This window comes from Symphodus melops (assembly GCF_947650265.1).
Source record: "Symphodus melops genome assembly, chromosome: 13".
NCBI classification, from domain to species: Eukaryota; Metazoa; Chordata; class Actinopteri; order Labriformes; family Labridae; genus Symphodus; species Symphodus melops.
The window spans coordinates 17,613,741-17,619,760 of record NC_136703.1 but is presented as its reverse complement, the minus strand read 5'-3'; positions in this window follow the sequence as shown (position 1 = coordinate 17,619,760).

Sequence of the window (6,020 nt, the reverse complement as noted above, 5' to 3'; positions counted from 1 at the left end):
CTAATTAGTGATAACATCTGCGTTATTCTATAGGTCATATGCAAAGACAAATGTCAGCATATAATATCTGAGCTAAAATCACAGCTAACATGCTTCACAAGTACCTAAAGGCACATTTTTTTTAATTTAAGCACAAATAGGCTAAGTGTCATCCATTGTCACATGAACCTGTGAGCATGTTGACATTTAAATCAGAGAACGTGTTGTCCTCTTATAGAACAAGAGGGGAAGTGTATGTATAAAAAACTGATTTTAACACCTTTCAAGTTTCTCTTGTTAAATGTTAAACGGTCTTAAATGCAGGTAAACAAAGCCAACAATCAATCATTTTAAATGTTCCATAAACACAAATCTGAGTGTGGTTTGAAATAATGTCACCATCTTTATGCTCTGGGAAAGGCAGTTTACCTGCTTTACATGACGCACTGAACACATGCCTGTGCCATCTGTTTGGCATGGTTGGTGCTCCGGATTAAGACAATTACTTGTCTGAAGTATCTTTGACTACAATAAACGTCATGCACAAGTCTATCGAACAAAAGAAACTATTTCCATTCATTTGTTTGGTTACACTGGAGGACATTTTGAATGTAGACAGCCTATATTGTGTATACAGTGGGATGTTATTATTTTATTAAAGCTAGTAGCACATTAAAACAGCTTTAAATCATGATTTAAATGTTTAATCTGATGTGTTTCAAAATAGCAAAATGTCACTGCACCTATTTATTTTTAACATGTTTTCCATGTTGCAACACTTAAACAAAGAAATCCTCTCAGGTCTAACTGAAGAGTCTTTGTTTTGTATTCTCTGTGCTGTGTGCTGTGTATACTTGTACTTTCCTTCTACCTCGTGAGGCAAAAAAGCAACATCTCATGTCATTCTTCTAAAGCAAATGGTGTTTGAAAGCCAGCCCCCTTGAGTGTCAGCGTTGGTTTCACCCTGTGGTGAACAAAAGTTTTGTCAGCAGGACAACTGCTCTCTGACGCCGGAGGGCCAAATGACCAGGAAACAGGAAAGTGACTGAAAACACAAGTTTGGAAGCTTGCTGCTAGTAGCTCTGACAAAAAAACAACCTTGAATCTAAAGTAGCTGAACAACATGTGGGAGAGCAGTCTTTATTGATTTGTGTATCAAGTTGAAAAAACCACAACATTGTTTGAATAGGTTTATTTGGTGCATACGGGCCTAGATTTGAAAAAGGTCTCAAAAGTCATTGTCTGGCCGGGTTTTGTCAGGTTATTTCATTAAAGCACCAAGTGTCCTGAAAGTGCCTATTGAACCAATCAGGTTCCACCTCTGTCTCTGAACTGCTGTGTGCATGTAAGATTAAATAAGTTAAAAAAAGATCAAATGAGCTCAACCTTAAGTGAGGGCTTAATGATGTTATGGATAACACTCTTATGAATAGCAAATAAATGGAAGTTGCATACATCTTAGGTAAGTTGATATTTCTGTTGTTATTGTTTTGATGGTACTACGTCGGAGGCTTTGCTTGAGTTTCCAGAAATTAAAATAAACAATGGTGTTTCAGATAACAGAATTGGTGGTCCCCTTATTCAAGCATAAACGGTAGAAGCTCATTTTGGAGCAAAGAAAAAAAAGCAACAGAAAGGAAAATGTCAATGAAAGTCATTTGATGTGATCCAATTTTTTCCTCAATAAAATTAAAGCTATATCGCAAAGCGTGCTATGGACCTTACACTGTCGAGGTAAAGCTGTGTCATCCTCACAGTTATTTTGATGCCTCTGATTGTCCTGATTGTTTACATTTGGAGAGTTCAGGCCAGAAGTTGTTGTCCTGGATGGATTTAGTCTGTCTTTTGTTAGAGGTCTGTCTAAGTACAGACCTGTCACATGGTTACGGTGTAATCCTGTCTCACATGCAGACACTGTTTGAATCTATGTGTGAGCTGTTCTTCATTGACAACCTTGTGACTCACCTCAGCTGGAGGACTGTATTGTACTTTAAACAAGATAGGCTCTTAATGAAGGATAAAGTTTAACTCTCGGGCAGATATTGGGAAAATAAAAGCAGAGCACTTGACTTGTGCTGCAGTGGGGGAAGGATGCCTTGTAATTGTGATTTGCATATGCATTAGCAACAATAGTCAGTTTTCTTAGAGAGCCTGCACTGTGTTTGTCAGCTGACTAATAAGACCACTGCGACTAATAAGACCACTGCTTGCTTGTCTGTGTCCTCGCTGCTAAGACTTCAGGGCAGCATGTAAAGCTTAATCCCATATTACCGTGGCTATGTTAAGTGTAAGCATCTGACTGTCACACACTTCCAAGAGGAGCATCCATGCCGAGCAGGGAGATAAATAGAATTCCTGCTTGATAAGCTTTAGCTGCAATCACTGTTTATGAAACTTCAGAGGCTTCCTTGGCCTGCTGTGTGCACGACACGATGGTGGAAATGTAGGGGAAAAGGACTGGCTGCTGGAGGGCTCTCATTTCGAGACAATCCGATAAAGAGATCTTGTTGGCGGGGACCTATCGTTCAACTTAGTGCATGTGTTGTCTTCACTGTGCCATGTCTTACATAATGCTTGGCAAAACACTGGCCAAAGTTCTAAATCAATGTGATGAAATGTTTTTTTTATTGTAACAAAAAAAAAAAACTAGGACTGAAACTTCGACATTATTTTCCAGTATTCTACCATATGCATGTTTAAATGTAAAAGTGGGACATAAGACAGAGCTGGAGGTTCAGGGAAAAAGAAAGCTCTTCTGAACAGTCTCTGTCTAAGTATGGGTTTACCACTCTGTCTCTCTCTCTCTCTCTCTCTCTCTCTCTCTCTCTCTCTCCCTCTCTCTCGTTCTCTCGGTTGGTAATCCCCTGACTAATAGCAAATTAGGATATTGGCAGTGACAGCAGCAGTGAGTAATGTCTTTTGTCACCTGGAAGGACATTTGAATACTCAGGACAGGGTTGCTAAAGTGCAGGTTTGTCTATCACAGAAAAGACCCGCCTACGAAAGAGATGTTGTGGTTTTTATAGTGTTGATATTATGGCAGAAATACAATAACTGTATGTGTAAGTACAATAAATAAAAGAAATACTCAGATCTTTGGTTCCTTTTAGGAGAATATTCTCAATATTCTTACACCTCACTTAAAATTCATAATCAGTCTTATCATCCAGGTATGTTGACACATGTGCATTATACAATGTTTTCATTTGTTTTGTTCATCTTAAGACTATTTGTTGTAATTTCAACATTTCATGTCTTTCGTCAGACTTCCTTTTCTTGTGTAAAAACAAAATTCAAATACACTACTTAAAAATTGTATTTTTTTAACCTTCTTTGTTACTTGTATATAAAAATAGATGTGTATTTACATCTAAAGCAATGCTTCATATTTTTAAGCTCAGCCCAGAATTAGTTTGAAAAATCCTAACCTGCAAACCTGATGAAATATAATACAACATTTCCTTGATCTTTTTGAGTATACTTTCTATGAGAATCCTGAGCCACTTTTACCTTGCATTTTAACTACATATGTCAACATACCATTATATGGTAACTTTGTATGAAGAACAAAACTCTTTTTTTTTGCTACTGGTGCAAAAGAAGGAAACACTAAAGCTGTTAGATACATGAAGGTGGGAAAGGTTATTTATAGTAGTGAAGAAGAAGTATAAAGTAGTATACATGTAACTGGTGACAAAGCTCAGATTCAGGTTGAATGTTGGACCACCTGTTTCCGCCTCCATCTGTTCCAGACGTATTGAATCCTATATGTGAGCCACATGTAGAAAAACATCAAGGTTGAGATGGGCACCCTGGTTCCTGGAAACACAAGACAGTTGGTATGAATGACACAGCCCTACATTTTCAGACCTTATCCAAACACCAACAAGGTGAAAATGTATCACGAAAAGACCAAATGAGATTTTTGAATTGAAAAAAAAAAGGGTCACAATAATTCCAAGGTCAAGGACACATTTTTCTAGGATATAGGAGCATTTAGGGTGTCTGGTGTTTTTAATGCTCTTCATGCCAAGGACATAAACCATCACCAATACAGATAATTACATGTATGGTTAGGGGTAAACAGAACATAGAGCTGTTTGTTATGGAAGATTTCTGCCCTTGTAGATTTCAGCAGGAGGAGACAGAAGTCACAGTGATGTCTGAATGAGTCACGCACTGGCATGAGTCAAGAGCCAAGACATTTTACCCTTTTCTGCCCTCTCCAATGCTTTTTTTTTCTCTCCTTGCAAAACAGATGGAAATCATCAGGCAAAAAAAATGTTTTTAAGGGCAGTAGCAGACACATGACTGAAATATGAGTCATAACTTGGACAGAGTAAAATAAATCAAATAGAACTGTCTTAGTATGAGTCTTCTGAATTCTTCTTCTAAAAAGGAGACTGCAGATGCAATAAAAAACATCTGAAAACCATATGGGCATGCATACATTTTATGCCATTATAACCTCACACTAACACATAAATCATACTAGCTGAAGTTGAAAATCTATTTATAAACAAGGAACTTAAGATTGTTGTTTTATGATTTCAACAAGTCATAGTTTATTTTCATGTCCATGGTCATCTTGTTTTCATGAAAAATGTTACAACTTTTTTCATGAATATATTGTTTCACTTACTGTATGTGAAGCATATGTTACTTTGCCACTGTAGTTGTATTTAAAATTAGACTAATGTTTGAAAGTCTTTTTCACAATAATGGGTAAGAGATGCAATTTTGATCATTCAACTTTTTTATTTGGTAATGAAAGGCATCTCACGACCCCGCTCAGTGTCTCACAAGCCCCCAGGGTGTCCCACTTTAAGAACAGTAGAGCGTGGAGATGACTCAGACCTGAGTCCCTAAGACATTTGACAATACGGTACAGTATTATTTTAACTAGTATTCAGGATCAACATATACAGCCACTGTAAATCTACATTTAAAAGTGGGTGTGGCCATTTATCCACGAAGGAGTGGATTTTTTTTTGCAAAACAAATGTTTGAAATGGACCCAGGATCCTAAAGTGCGTCCAAGCTACCTATGTTAACATTTAAAATGTTTCACCAATAGCGGTCCAGGTACCCGGATTTTGAGCAGGAGTTGGATTTAAATCTTTTTTACATAGAAAACATCTTTGTGAAGAAATCTATTGCTCAGGAATTTATTGCCAGATTTGCCAAATACTAAGAGAGGCCAGTTTCACTTGTAAACACAGTCTCCATGGTAATTGAATGTAATGAGAAAAATAATCCCTCCTGCAAGGGGCATAAATGTCAATTTTCTACAGTCACAGTGTTTGATGTCATTCTTGAATTGAATGAACTGGAGATTCCCACCAAAGACTAAACCAAACCATGTTCCTTAGCAACAACCACCCAACATGTTTAAAGACTTCCTTAGTAAAAACAAATTGTGCTGTTTATTCTTGTCTTTATCAACATGTCACAGTCAGGGTATTGGGCTCAAAGCCAAAGGTTTTTTGTTTTTTAAAAAGAAGAATAGTGTTTCAGTTAAACTGAGCTTTACCATAACAGCAGCTTTACTGCACAGTGTAAGGGTATGTGCCTCTTAGGGCAACATTGAGGTATCACGCAGTCTTAAATCAGTGATGTTTTTGGAGAACTGAATGAAGGACTTCTCAACATCGCACGAGGAAGTGTAAATGTGTTTTAAAAAAGACAAATTGTGCTGTTTTAAGGTCAGCACCACCGCCACAGTGACGATAAGCTGAGAAATGTCGCCATCTCTTGGTACTTTATGCTTGTCTTAAAATATAAATTCATGGTTTACATTTGTTCCTCACCTCATTCATTTAGTCAACTCACATGTATCTGTACTTGTTGATATAAAAAAACCCTAAGGAAAACACTGATAAAGTACAGCAATGTTAGCAGATGTTCGACTGTTTGGTACAGCTGGGCTGTTGTGGAGTTAGCTACATGCTAATATGCTAACAATGTGACGTCATGCATACGTGTATACAAGTATTATGATCATTTAAAATATATGTAAAGCGGTATAACGAAGAGGTATT